This window comes from Schistocerca piceifrons, unplaced genomic scaffold (assembly GCF_021461385.2).
Source record: "Schistocerca piceifrons isolate TAMUIC-IGC-003096 unplaced genomic scaffold, iqSchPice1.1 HiC_scaffold_687, whole genome shotgun sequence".
In the NCBI taxonomy this organism is placed as follows: Eukaryota; Metazoa; Arthropoda; class Insecta; order Orthoptera; family Acrididae; genus Schistocerca; species Schistocerca piceifrons.
Genome location: NW_025728934.1, coordinates 191451 through 205424, shown reverse-complemented (window position 1 = coordinate 205424; position 13974 = coordinate 191451). Strand labels below are relative to the sequence as shown.

Genomic DNA, 13974 nt, shown 5'->3' with positions numbered 1-13974 from the left:
CGCCGTGCCATGTATTTCCACTGCTCTCTCCCACTGGAAGCGTCTCTTTAGGCCATCCAACGCAAGAAAAAGCCGTGCCCGCCGTATGGTAGCGACGCCACTTGTCTGTAGCTGTCGCAGTTAAGGAGACAGCGTCAAGAGACGTTTTCGTGCCGTGACCAGGGTTTCGAACCTGGGCTTTCCTTAACCACTAAAGTATCGTAGCTGTAACTGTCAGACGGAGTTAGAATGCTCCATGTATCAAAACATATGTGAGCTCAAGGAGGTTACACTTGAAGGAAAAGCGGCAGGTTAACGCGATCACATCAAAACCCCCCGGCAGCTACGGGATTCGAAACCGCGCCTACAGAGAGACTGGTGCCTTAAACCAGCGCCTTAAAGCGCTCGGCACACGCTACATGCGCTGCTTGGTGCGCCAGTGTTCCTAGCATTTGTAGAAACAGTGCACGCCACAGCTTCCTGTTCTGCTGCGACTGGCTGCTCATCCATCGCACTTCAAACGACTGCCCTTTTCGACTACAGAGAGCAGCGGACGTCTGCGCTCTGGGAGGCGACATTACGTGTTGGGGATGAAGTGGTAGTGCTAACTGCGGCCTGCGGAACACGAGTGAAAAAATCAAGAGAGTACTGTCATTTCGAGTACTCGCCATTGCAACGGCAGCAAGGCAAAACTTTCAAAATTGCCGTGACCAGGATTCGAACCTGGGTTATTGCGGCCACAACGCAATGTCCTAACCACTAGACGATCACGGCCATGGCCACGGAGGCGCCCGCGAAGGCAGCTGGCTGCAATGCAAGTGGCGATACCCAGCAAAGCCTAGGCCAAGGTGTACGCCACAGCAGTGTCAGACACGGTCTCCATCACATGTATACGAGCAAATGAACGTGCCTGCGCTGTCAGGACTCTAACTACAGTGGTTAGCTGCATTCACCTCCGTGGCAATGTCTTGCAGTCCTCCAAGCCTCTTGACTACAGGTACCGGGTATGTGGCTCGATAAACAAGTGGATAGACGCCGCATCTCTCTCGCCGTCAGGTGTTGCCGCGAGTCATACTTAACGTAGCTTTCTGCACGCGTCAGCGTAGCGTCAGTCGAGCAAAGTCGAGACAAGTCGCATAGGAGGAGCAAGAAAAACGCGCAAGTCCGGTACCGGGAATCGAACCCGGGCCTCCTCGTTGAGAGCCAGGTATCCTAGCCACTAGACCAAACCGGATAACGACGGAAGTGCTCTTTCCAGCGAACGCAGCAGCCGCCCACGGTTAACTGACGACAACTGTAAAAAATCCACTCTCTCGCGTTATAGAACGGCGTGCTCCGGACGCATTTCGTGGAGACGAACGCCAGCAATGATGAGAGCAAAAGGTGCCTACAAATCCTGTCGTTGCACCACGCACTGTTCTACGACAATTCACCAAGCAGACGCTCACGCGTTGTTGTGTTGTTTCCTTTGCGGGCAATGAGTGCATCTGCCTTCGACACAGGAAACATTACACGTTCGGCAGCTGTGGGATTGGAACCCACGCCTCCGAAGAGAATGGTGCCTGAAACCAGCGCCTTAGACCGCTCGGCCACGCTACCTACAACAACACGCGCGTCACAAGAGCTGCGTCCTACCCCACGAGAACACACCGCAACGGCACAAAAATGAGACGTAAAAAGTGGCAACGGTGGGATTCGAACCCACGCCTCCGGAGAGACTGGTGCCTAAAACCAGCGCCTTAGACCGCTCGGCCACGTTACCGTTGGATCAGCAGCGGCAAAACGTTTCGTTTGTACTACAAAGATCACTTCGAAATGGAAGTATCTTGGCAATCGCCGTGCCATGTATTTCCACTGCTCTCCCACTGGAAGCGTCTCTTTAGGCCATCCAACGCAAGAAAAAGCCGTGCCCGCCGTATGGTAGCGACGCCACTTGTCTGTAGCTGTCGCAGTTAAGGAGACAGCGTCAAGAGACGTTTTCGTGCCGTGACCAGGTTTCGAACTGGGCTTTCCTTAACCACTAAAGTATCGTAGCTGTAACTGTCAGACGGAGTTAGAATGCTCCATGTATCAAACATATGTGAGCTCAAGGAGGTTACACTTGAAGGAAAAGCGGCAGGTTAACGCGATCACATCAAAACCCCCGGCAGCTACGGGATTCGAAACCGCGCCTACAGAGAGACTGGTGCCTTAAACCAGCGCCTTAAAGCGCTCGGCCACGCTACATGCGCTGCTTGGTGCGCCAGTGTTCCTAGCATTTGTAGAAACAGTGCACGCCACAGCTTCCTGTTCTGCTGCGACTGGCTGCTCATCCATCGCACTTCAAACGACTGCCCTTTTCGACTACAGAGAGCAGCGGACGTCTGCGCTCTGGGAGGCGACATTACGTGTTGGGGATGAAGTGGTAGTGCTAACTGCGGCCCTGCGGAACACGAGTGAAAAAATCAAGAGAGTACTGTCATTTCGAGTACTCGCCATTGCAACGGCAGCAAGGCAAAACTTTCAAAATTGCCGTGACCAGGATTCGAAACCTGGGTTATTGCGGCCACAACGCAATGTCCTAACCACTAGACGATCACGGCCATGGCCACGGAGGGCGCCCGCGAAGGCAGCTGGCTGCAATGCAAGTGGCGATACCCAGCAAAGCCTAGGCCAAGGTGTACGCCACAGCAGTGTCAGACACGGTCTCCATCACATGTATACGAGCAAATGAACGTGCCCTGCGCTGTCAGGACTCTAACTACAGTGGTTAGCTGCATTCACCTCCTTGGCAATGTCTTGCAGTCCTCCAAGCCTCTTGACTACAGGTACCGCGTATGTGGCTCGATAACAAGTGGATAGACGCCGCATCTCTCTCGCCGTCAGGTGTTGCCGCGAGTCATACTTAACGTAGCTTTCTGCACGCGTCAGCGTAGCGTCAGTCGAGCAAAGTCGAGACAAGTCGCATAGGAGGAGCAAGAAAAACGCGCAAGTCCGGTACCGGGAATCGAACCCCGGGCCTCCTCGTTGAGAGCCAGGTATCCTAGCCACTAGACCAAACCGGATAACGACGGAAGTGCTCTTTCCAGCGAACGCAGCAGCCGCCAACGGTTAACTGACGACAACTGTAAAAAATCCACTCTCTCGCGTTATAGAACGGCGTGCTCCGGACGCATTTCGTGAGACGAACGCCAGCAATGATGAGAGCAAAAGGTGCCTACAAATCCTGTCGTTGCACCACGCACTGTTCTACGACAATTCACCAAGCAGACGCTCACGCGTTGTTGTGTTGTTTCCTTTGCGGGCAATGAGTGCATCTGCCTTCGACACAGGAAACATTACACGTTCGGCAGCTGTGGGATTGGAACCCACGCCTCGAAGAGAATGGTGCCTGAAACCAGCGCCTTAGACCGCTCGGCCACGCTACCCTACACAACACGCGCGTCGTCACAAGAGCTGCGTCCTACCCCACGAGAACACACCGCAACGGCACAAAAAATGAGACGTAAAAAGTGGCAACGTGGGATTCGAACCCACGCCTCCGGAGAGACTGGTGCCTAAAACCAGCGCCTTAGACCGCTCGGCCCACGTTACCGTTGGATCAGCAGCGGCAAAACGTTTCGTTTTGTACTACAAAGATCACTTCGAAATGGAAGTATCTTGGCAATCGCCGTGCCATGTATTTCCACTGCTCTCCCACTGGAAGCGTCTCTTTAGGCCATCCAACGCAAGAAAAAGCCGTGCCCGCCGTATGGTAGCGACGCCACTTGTCTGTAGCTGTCGCAGTTAAGGAGACAGCGTCAAGAGACGTTTTCGTGGCCGTGACCAGGTTTCGAACCTGGGCTTTCCTTAACCACTAAAGTATCGTAGCTGTAACTGTCAGACGGAGTTAGAATGGCTCCATGTATCAAACATATGTGAGCTCAAGGAGGTTACCTTGAAGGAAAAGCGGCAGGTTAACGCGATCACATCAAAACCCCCGGCAGCTACGGGATTCGAAACCGCGCCTACAGAGAGACTGGTGCCTTAAACCAGCGCCTTAAAGCGCTCGGCCACGCTACATGCGCTGCTTGGTGCGCCAGTGTTCCTAGCATTTGTAGAAACAGTGCACGCCACAGCTTCCTGTTCTGCTGCGACTGGCTGCTCATCCATCGCACTTCAAACGACTGCCCTTTTCGACTACAGAGAGCAGCGGACGTCTGCGCTCTGGGAGGCGACATTACGTGTTGGGGATGAAGTGGTAGTGCTAACTGCGGCCTGCGGAACACGAGTGAAAAAATCAAGAGAGTACTGTCATTTCGAGTACTCGCCATTGCAACGGCAGCAAGGCAAAACTTTCAAAATTGCCGTGACCAGGATTCGAACCTGGGTTATTGCGGCCACAACGCAATGTCCTAACCACTAGACGATCACGGCCATGGCCACGGAGGCGCCCGCGAAGGCAGCTGGCTGCAATGCAAGTGGCGATACCCAGCAAAGCCTAGGGCCAAGGTGTACGCCACAGCAGTGTCAGACACGGTCTCCATCACATGTATACGAAGCAAATGAACGTGCCTGCGCTGTCAGGACTCTAACTACAGTGGTTAGCTGCATTCACCTCCTTGGCAATGTCTTGCAGTCTCCAAGCCTCTTGACTACAGGTACCGGTATGTGGCTCGATTACAAGTGGATAGACGCCGCATCTCTCTCGCCGTCAGTGTTGCCGCGAGTCATACTTAACGTAGCTTTCTGCACGCGTCAGCGTAGCGTCAGTCGAGCAAAGTCGAGACAAGTCGCATAGGAGGAGCAAGAAAAACGCGCAAGTCCGGTACCGGGAATCGAACCCCGGGCCTCCTCGTTGAGAGCCAGGTATCCTAGCCACTAGACCAAACCGGATAACGACGGAAGTGCTCTTTCCAGCGAACGCAGCAGCCCGCCAACGGTTAACTGACGACAACTGTAAAAAATCCACTCTCTCGCGTTATAGAACGGCGTGCTCCGGACGCATTTCGTGGAGACGAACGCCAGCAATGATGAGAGCAAAAGGTGCCTACAAATCCTGTCGTTGCACCACGCACTGTTCTACGACAATTCACCAAGCAGACGCTCACGCGTTGTTGTGTTGTTTCCTTTGCGGGCAATGAGTGCATCTGCCTTCGACACAGGAAACATTACACGTTCGGCAGCTGTGGGATTGGAACCCACGCCTCCGAAGAGAATGGTGCCTGAAACCAGCGCCTTAGACCGCTCGGCCACGCTACCTACACAACACGCGCGTCACAAGAGCTGCGTCCCTACCCCACGAGAACACACCGCAACGGCACAAAAATGAGACGTAAAAAGTGGCAACGGTGGGATTCGAACCCACGCCTCCGGAGAGACTGGTGCCTAAAACCAGCGCCTTAGACCGCTCGGCCACGTTACCGTTGGATCAGCAGCGCAAAACGTTTCGTTTGTACTACAAAGATCACTTCGAAATGGAAGTATCTTGGCAATCGGCCGTGCCATGTATTTCCACTGCTCTCCCCACTGGAAGCGTCTCTTTAGGCCATCCAACGCAAGAAAAAGCCGTGCCCGCCGTATGGTAGCGACGCCACTTGTCTGTAGCTGTCGCAGTTAAGGAGACAGCGTCAAGAGACGTTTTCGTGCCGTGACCAGGTTTCGAACCTGGGCTTTCCTTAACCACTAAAGTATCGTAGCTGTAACTGTCAGACGGAGTTAGAATGCTCCATGTATCAACATATGTGAGCTCAAGGAGGTTACACTTGAAGGAAAAGCGGCAGGTTAACGCGATCACATCAAAACCCCCGGCAGCTACGGGATTCGAAACCGCGGCCTACACGAGAGGACTGGTGCCTTAAACCAGCGCCTTAAAGCGCTCGGCCACGCTACATGCGCTGCTTGGTGCGCCAGTGTTCCTAGCATTTGTAGAAACAGTGCACGCCACAGCTTCCTGTTCTGCTGCGACTGGCTGCTCATCCATCGCACTTCAAACGACTGCCCTTTTCGACTACAGAGAGCAGCGGACGTCCTGCGCTCTGGAGGCGACATTACGTGTTGGGGATGAAGTGGTAGTGCTAACTGCGGCCTGCGGAACACGAGTGAAAAAATCAAGAGAGTACTGGTCATTTCGAGTACTCGCCATTGCAACGGCAGGCAAGGCAAAACTTTCAAAATTGCCGTGACCAGGATTCGAACCTGGGTTATTGCGGCCACAACGCAATGTCACTAACACTAGACGATCACGGCCATGGCCACGGAGGCGCCCGCGAAGGCAGCTGGCTGCAATGCAAGTGGCGATACCCAGCAAAAGCCTAGGCCAAGGTGTACGCCACAGCAGTGTCAGACACGGTCTCCATCACATGTATACGAGCAAATGAACGTGCCTGCGCTGTCAGACTCTAACTACAGTGGTTAGCTGCATTCACCTCCTTGGCAATGTCTTGCAGTCCTCCAAGCCTCTTGACTACAGGTACCGGTATGTGGCTCGATAACAAGTGGATAGACGCCGCATCTCTCTCGCCGTCAGGTGTTGCCGCGAGTCATACTTAACGTAGGCTTTTCTGCACGCGTCAGCGTAGCGTCAGTCGAGCAAAGTCGAGACAAGTCGCATAGGAGGAGCAAGAAAAACGCGCAAGTCCGGTAACGGGAATCGAACCCCGGGCCTCCTCTGTTGAGAGCCAGGTATCCTAGCCACTAGAACCAATACCGGATAACGACGGAAGTGCTCTTTCCCAGCGAACGCAGCAGCCGCCAACGGTTAACTGACGACAACTGTAAAAAATCCACTCTCTCGCGTTATAGAACGGCGTGCTCCGGACGCATTTCGTGGAGACGAACGCCAGCAATGATGAGAGCAAAAGGTGCCTACAAATCCTGTCGTTGCACGCACTGTTCTACGACAATTCACCAAGCAGACGCTCACGCGTTGTTGTGTTGTTTCCTTTGCGGGCAATGAGTGCATCTGCCTTCGACACAGGAAACATTACACGTTCGGCAGCTGTGGGATTGGAACCCACGCCTCCGAAGAGAATGGTGCCTGAAACCAGCGCCTTAGACCGCTCGGCCACGCTACCTACACAACACGCGCGTCACAAGAGCTGCGTCCTACCCCACGAGAACACACCGCAACGGCACAAAAATGAGACGTAAAAAGTGGCAACGGTGGGATTCGAACCCACGCCTCCGGAGAGACTGGTGCCTAAAACCAGCGCCTTAGACGCTCGGCACGTTACCGTTGGATCAGCAGCGGCAAAACGTTTCGTTTGTACTACAAAGATCACTTCGAAATGGAAGTATCTTGGCAATCGCCGTGCCATGTATTTCCACTGCTCTCCCCACTGGAAGCGTCTCTTTAGGCCATCCAACGCAAGAAAAAGCCGTGCCCGCCCGTATGGTAGCGACGCCACTTGTCTGTAGCTGTCGCAGTTAAGGAGACAGCGTCAAGAGACGTTTTCGTGCCGTGACCAGGTTTCGAACCTGGGCTTTCCTTAACCACTAAAGTATCGTAGCTGTAACTGTCAGACGGAGTTAGAATGCTCCATGTATCAAACATATGTGAGCTCAAGGAGGTTACACTTGAAGGAAAAGCGGCAGGTTAACGCGATCACATCAAAACCCCCGGCAGCTACGGATTCGAAACCGCGCCTACAGAGAGACTGGTGCCTTAAACCAGCGCCTTAAAGCGCTCGGCCACGCTACATGCGCTGCTTGGTGCGCCAGTGTTCCTAGCATTTGTAGAAACAGTGCACGCCACAGCTTCCTGTTCTGCTGCGACTGGCTGCTCATCCATCGCACTTCAAACGACTGCCCTTTTCGACTACAGAGAGCAGCGGACGTCTGCGCTCTGGGAGGCGACATTACGTGTTGGGGATGAAGTGGTAGTGCTAACTGCGGCCTGCGGAACACGAGTGAAAAAATCAAGAGAGTACTGTCATTTCGAGTACTCGCCATTGCAACGGCAGCAAGGCAAAACTTTCAAAATTGCCGTGACCAGGATTCGAACCTGGGTTATTGCGGCCACAACGCAATGTCCTAACCACTAGACGATCACGGCCATGGCCACGGAGGCGCCCGCGAAGGCAGCTGGCTGCAATGCAAGTGGCGATACCCAGCAAAGCCTAGGCCAAGGTGTACGCCACAGCAGTGTCAGACACGGTCTCCATCACATGTATACGAGCAAATGAACGTGCCTGCGCTGTCAGGACTCTAACTACAGTGGTTAGCTGCATTCACCTCCGTGGCAATGTCTTGCAGTCCTCCAAGCCTCTTGACTACAGGTACCGGTATGTGGCTCGATAACAAGTGGATAGACGCCGCATCTCTCTCGCCGTCAGGTGTTGCCGCGAGTCATACTTAACGTAGCTTTCTGCACGCGTCAGCGTAGCGTCAGTCGAGCAAAGTCGAGACAAGTCGCATAGGAGGAGCAAGAAAAACGCGCAAGTCCGGTACCGGGAATCGAACCCGGGCCTCCTCGTTGAGAGCCAGGTATCCTAGCCACTAGACCAAACCGGATAACGACGGAAGTGCTCTTTCCAGCGAACGCAGCAGCCGCCAACGGTTAACTGACGACAACTGTAAAAAATCCACTCTCTCGCGTTATAGAACGGCGTGCTCCGGACGCATTTCGTGGAGACGAACGCCAGCAATGATGAGAGCAAAAGGATGCCTACAAATCCTGTCGTTGCACCACGCACTGTTCTACGGACAATTCACCAAGCAGACGCTCACGCGTTGTTGTGTTGTTTCCTTTGCGGGCAATGAGTGCATCTGCCTTCGACACAGGAAAACATTACACGTTCGGCAGCTGTGGGATTGGAACCCACGCCTCCGAAGAGAATGGTGCCTGAAACCAGCGCCTTAGACCGCTCGGCCACGCTACCTACACAACACGCGCGTCACAAGAGCTGCGTCCTACCCCCACGAGAACACACCGCAACGGCACAAAAATGAGACGTAAAAAGTGGCAACGGTGGGATTCGAACCCACGCCTCCGGAGAGACTGGTGCCTAAAACCAGCGCCTTAGGACCGCTCGGCCACGTTACCGTTTGGATCAGCAGCGGCAAAACGTTTCGTTTGTACTACAAAGATCACTTCGAAATGGGAAGTATCTTGGCAATCGCCGTGCCATGTATTTCCACTGCTCTCCACCTGAAGCGTCTCTTTAGGCCATCCAACGCAAGAAAAAAGCCGTGCCCGCCGTATGGTAGCGACGCCACTTGTCTGTAGCTGTCGCAGTTAAGGAGACAGCGTCAAGAGACGTTTTCGTGCCGTGACCAGGTTTCGAACCTGGGCTTTCCTTAACCACTAAAGTATCGTAGCTGTAACTGTCAGACGGAGTTAGAATGCTCCATGTATCAAACATATGTGAGCTCAGGAGGTTACACTTGAAGGAAAAGCGGCAGGTTAACGCGATCACATCAAAACCCCCGGCAGCTACGGGATTCGAAACCGCGCCTACGAGAGAGACTGGTGCCTTAAACCAGCGCCTTAAAGCGCTCGGCCACGCTACATGCGCTGCTTGGTGCGCCAGTGTTCCTAGCATTTGTAGAAACAGTGCACGCCACAGCTTCCCTGTTCTGCTGCGACTGGCTGCTCATCCATCGCACTTCAAACGACTGCCTTTTCGACTACAGAGAGCAGCGGACGTCTGCGCTCTGGGAGGCGACATTACGTGTTGGGGATGAAGTGGTAGTGCTAACTGCGGCCTGCGGAACACGAGTGAAAAAATCAAGAGAGTACTGTCATTTCGAGTACTCGCCATTGCAAACGGCAGCAAGGCAAAACTTTCAAAATTGCCGTGACCAGGATTCGAACCTGGGTTATTGCGGCCACAACGCAATGTCCTAACCACTAGACGATCACGGCCATGGCCACGGAGGCGCCCGCGAAGGCAGCTGGCTGCAATGCAAGTGGCGATACCCAGCAAAGCCTAGGCCAAGGTGTACGCCACAGCAGTGTCAGACACGGTCTCCATCACATGTATACGAGCAAATGAACGTGCCTGCGCTGTCAGGGACTCTAACTACAGTGGTTAGCTGCATTCACCTCCGTGGCAATGTCTTGCAGTCCTCCAAGCCTCTTGACTACAGGTACCGGTATGTGGCTCGATAACAAGTGGATAGGACGGCCGCATCTCTCTCGCCGTCAGGTGTTGCCGCGAGTCATACTTAACGTAGCTTTCTGCACGCGTCAGCGTAGCGTCAGTCGAGCAAAGTCGAGACAAGTCGCATAGGAGGAGCAAGAAAAACGCGCAAGTCCGTTACCGGGAATCGAACCCGGGCCTCCTCGTTGAGAGCCAGGTATCCTAGCCACTAGACCAAACCGGATAACGACGGAAGTGCTCTTTCCAGCGAACGCAGCAGCCGCCAACGGTTAACTGACGACAACTGTAAAAAATCCACTCTCTCGCGTTATAGAACGGCGTGCTCCGGACGCATTTCGTGGAGACGAACGCCAGCAATGATGAGAGCAAAAGGTGCCTACAAATCCTGTCGTTGCACCCACGCACTGTTCTACGACAATTCACCAAGCAGACGCTCACGCGTTGTTGTGTTGTTTCCTTTGCGGGCAATGAGTGCATCTGCCTTCGACACAGGAAACATTACACGTTCGGCAGCTGTGGGATTGGAACCCACGCCTCCGAAGAGAATGGTGCCTGAAACCAGCGCCTTAGACCGCTCGGCCACGCTACCTACACAACACGCGCGTCACAAGAGCTGCGTCCTACCCCACGAGAACACACCGCAACGGCACAAAAATGAGACGTAAAAAGTGGCAACGGTGGGATTCGAACCCACGCCTCCGGAGAGACTGGTGCCTAAAACCAGCGCCTTAGACCGCTCGGCCACGTTACCGTTGGATCAGCAGCGGCAAAACGTTTCGTTTGTACTACAAAGATCACTTCGAAATGGAAGTATCTTGGCAATCGCCGTGCCATGTATTTCCACTGCTCTCCCACTGGAAGCGTCTCTTAGGCCATCCAACGCAAGAAAAAAGCCGTGCCCCGCCGTATGGGTAGCGGGTAGCGACGCCACTTGTCTGTAGCTGTCGCAGTTAAGGAGACAGCGTCAAGAGACGTTTTCGTGCCGTGACCAGGTTTCGAACCTGGGCTTTCCTTAACCACTAAAGTATCGTAGCTGTAACTGTCAGACGGAGTTAGAATGCTCCCATGTATCAAACATATGTGAGCTCAAGGAGGTTACACTTGAAGGAAAAGCGGCAGGTTAACGCGATCACATCAAAACCCCCGGCAGCTACGGGATTCGAAAACCGCGCCTACAGAGAGACTGGTGCCTTAAACCAGCGCCTTAAAGCGCTCGGCCACGCTACATGCGCTGCTTGGTGCGCCAGTGTTCCTAGCATTTGTAGAAACAGTGCACGCCACAGCTTCCTGTTCTGCTGCGACTGGCTGCTCATCCATCGCACTTCAAACGACTGCCCTTTTCGACTACAGAGAGCAGCGGACGTCTGCGCTCTGGGAGGCGACATTACGTGTTGGGGATGAAGTGGTAGTGCTAACTGCGGCCTGCGGAACACGAGTGAAAAAATCAAGAGAGTACTGTCATTTCGAGTACTCGCCATTGCAACGGCAGCAAGGCAAAACTTTCAAAATTGCCGTGACCAGGATTCGAACCTGGGTTATTGCGGCCACAACGCAATGTCCTAACCACTAGACGATCACGGCCATGGCCACGGAGGCGCCCGCGAAGGCAGCTGGCTGCAATGCAAGTGGCGATACCCAGCAAAGCCTAGGCCAAGGTGTACGCCACAGCAGTGTCAGACACGGTCTCCATCACATGTATACGAGCAAATGAACGTGCCTGCGCTGTCAGGACTCTAACTACAGTGGTTAGCTGCATTCACCTCCGTGGCAATGTCTTGCAGTCCTCCAAGCCTCTTGACTACAGGTACCGGTATGTGGCTCGATAACAAGTGGATAGACGCCGCATCTCTCTCGCCGTCAGGTGTTGCCGCGAGTCATACTTAACGTAGCTTTCTGCACGCGTCAGCGTAGCGTCAGTCGAGCAAAGTCGAGACAAGTCGCATAGGAGGAGCAAGAAAAACGCGCAAGTCCGGTACCGGGAATCGAACCCGGGCCTCCTCGTTGAGAGCCAGGTATCCTAGCACTAGACCAAACCGGATAACGACGGAAGTGCTCTTTCCAGCGAACGCAGCAGCCGCCCACGGGTTAACTGACGACAACTGTAAAAAATCCACTCTCTCGCGTTATAGAACGGCGTGCTCCGGACGCATTTCGTGGAGACGAACGCCAGCAATGATGAGAGCAAAAGGTGCCTACAAATCCTGTCGTTGCACCACGCACTGTTCTAACGACAATTCACCAAGCAGACGCTCACGCGTTGTTGTGTTGTTTCCTTTGCGGGCAATGAGTGCATCTGCCCTTCGACACAGGAAACATTACACGTTCGGCAGCTGTGGGATTGGAACCCACGCCTCCCGAAGAGAATGGTGCCTGAAACCAGCGCCTTAGACCGCTCGGCCACGCTACCTACACAACACGCGCGTCACAAGAGCTGCGTCCTACCCCACGAGAACACACCGCAACGGCACAAAAATGAGACGTAAAAAGTGGCAACGGTGGGATTCGAACCCACGCCTCCGGAGAGACTGGTGCCTAAAACCAGCGCCTTAGACCGCTCGGCCACGTTACCGTTGGATCAGCAGCGGCAAAACGTTTCGTTTGTACTACAAAGGATCACTTCGAAATGGAAGTATCTTGGCAATCGCCGTGCCATGTATTTCCACTGCTCTCCCACTGGAAGCGTCTCTTTAGGCCATCCAACGCAAGAAAAAGCCGTGCCCGCCGTATGGTAGCGACGCCACTTGTCTGTAGCTGTCGCAGTTAAGGAGACAGCGTCAAGAGACGTTTTCGTGCCGTGACCAGGTTTCGAACCTGGGGCTTTCCTTAACCACTAAAGTATCGTAGCTGTAACTGTCAGACGGAGTTAGAATGCTCCATGTATCAAACATATGTGAGCTCAAGGAGGTTACACTTGAAGGAAAAGCGGCAGGTTAACGCGATCACATCAAAACCCCCGGCAGCTACGGGATTCGAAACCGCGCCTACAGAGAGGACTGGTGCCTTAAACCAGCGCCTTAAAGCGCTCGGCCACGCTACATGCGCTGCTTGGTGCGCCAGTGTTCCTAGCATTTGTAGAAACAGTGCACGCCACAGCTCCTGTTCTGCTTGCGACTGGCTGCTCATCCATCGCACTTCAAACGACTGCCCTTTTCGACTACAGAGAGCAGCGGACGTCTGCGCTCTGGGAGGCGACATTACGTGTTGGGGATGAAGTGGTAGTGCTACTACTGCGGCCTGCGGAACACGAGTGAAAAAATCAAGAGAGTACTGTCATTTCGAGTACTCGCCATTGCAACGGCAGCAAGGCAAAACTTTCAAAATTGCCGTGACCAGGATTCGAACCTGGGTTATTGCGGCCACAACGCAATGTCCTAACCACTAGACGATCACGGCCATGGCCACGGAGGCGCCCGCGAAGGCAGCTGGCTGCAATGCAAGTGGCGATACCCAGCAAAGCCTAGGCCAAGGTGTACGCCACAGCAGTGTCAGACACGGTCTCCATCACATGTATACGAGCAAATGAACGTGCCTTGCGCTGTCAGGACTCTAACTACAGTGGTTAGCTGCATTCACCTCCGTGGCAATGTCTTGCAGTCCTCCAAGCCTCTTGACTACAGGTACCGGTATGTGGCTCGATAACAAGTGGATAGGACGCCGCATCTCTCCTCGCCGTCAGGTGTTGCCGGCGAGTCATACTTAACGTAGCTTTCTGCACGCGTCAGCGTAGCGTCAGTCGAGCAAAGTCGAGACAAGTCGCATAGGAGGAGCAAGAAAAACGCGCAAGTCCGGTACCGGGAATCGAACCCGGGCCTCCTCGTTGAGAGCCAGGTATCCTAGCCACTAGACCAAACCGGATAACGACGGAAGTGCTTTCTTTCCAGCGAACGCAGCAGCCGCCCACGGTTAACTGACGACAACTGTAAAAAATCCA

General features: G+C 54.0%; 15 non-coding genes across 15 annotated transcripts; all 15 read right to left on the bottom strand.

The window, feature by feature from the left end:
- Positions 1-681: 681 nt before the first annotated feature.
- Positions 682-753, bottom strand: Trnah-gug. The gene has a single exon. It is a non-coding gene; the product is annotated as a tRNA-His (tRNA).
- A 388-nt stretch (positions 754-1141) lies between these two features.
- Positions 1142-1213, bottom strand: Trnae-cuc. Its single transcript has one exon. It is a non-coding gene; the product is annotated as a tRNA-Glu (tRNA).
- A 446-nt stretch (positions 1214-1659) lies between these two features.
- Positions 1660-1741, bottom strand: Trnal-uag. Its single transcript has one exon. It is a non-coding gene; the product is annotated as a tRNA-Leu (tRNA).
- Positions 1742-2488: 747 nt separating this feature from the next.
- Trnah-gug lies at positions 2489-2561 on the bottom strand. Its single transcript has one exon. It is a non-coding gene; the product is annotated as a tRNA-His (tRNA).
- Positions 2562-4302: 1741 nt separating this feature from the next.
- Trnah-gug lies at positions 4303-4374 on the bottom strand. Its single transcript has one exon. It is a non-coding gene; the product is annotated as a tRNA-His (tRNA).
- A 906-nt stretch (positions 4375-5280) lies between these two features.
- Positions 5281-5362, bottom strand: Trnal-uag. Its single transcript has one exon. It is a non-coding gene; the product is annotated as a tRNA-Leu (tRNA).
- Positions 5363-7921: 2559 nt separating this feature from the next.
- Trnah-gug lies at positions 7922-7993 on the bottom strand. The gene has a single exon. It is a non-coding gene; the product is annotated as a tRNA-His (tRNA).
- Positions 7994-8379: 386 nt separating this feature from the next.
- On the bottom strand, positions 8380-8451 carry Trnae-cuc. The gene has a single exon. It is a non-coding gene; the product is annotated as a tRNA-Glu (tRNA).
- Positions 8452-8900: 449 nt separating this feature from the next.
- Trnal-uag lies at positions 8901-8983 on the bottom strand. Its single transcript has one exon. It is a non-coding gene; the product is annotated as a tRNA-Leu (tRNA).
- A 750-nt stretch (positions 8984-9733) lies between these two features.
- Positions 9734-9805, bottom strand: Trnah-gug. Its single transcript has one exon. It is a non-coding gene; the product is annotated as a tRNA-His (tRNA).
- Positions 9806-10712: 907 nt separating this feature from the next.
- Trnal-uag lies at positions 10713-10794 on the bottom strand. Its single transcript has one exon. It is a non-coding gene; the product is annotated as a tRNA-Leu (tRNA).
- Positions 10795-11552: 758 nt separating this feature from the next.
- On the bottom strand, positions 11553-11624 carry Trnah-gug. Its single transcript has one exon. It is a non-coding gene; the product is annotated as a tRNA-His (tRNA).
- Positions 11625-12530: 906 nt separating this feature from the next.
- Positions 12531-12612, bottom strand: Trnal-uag. Its single transcript has one exon. It is a non-coding gene; the product is annotated as a tRNA-Leu (tRNA).
- A 752-nt stretch (positions 12613-13364) lies between these two features.
- On the bottom strand, positions 13365-13436 carry Trnah-gug. The gene has a single exon. It is a non-coding gene; the product is annotated as a tRNA-His (tRNA).
- Positions 13437-13826: 390 nt separating this feature from the next.
- On the bottom strand, positions 13827-13898 carry Trnae-cuc. The gene has a single exon. It is a non-coding gene; the product is annotated as a tRNA-Glu (tRNA).
- Positions 13899-13974: the final 76 nt, after the last annotated feature.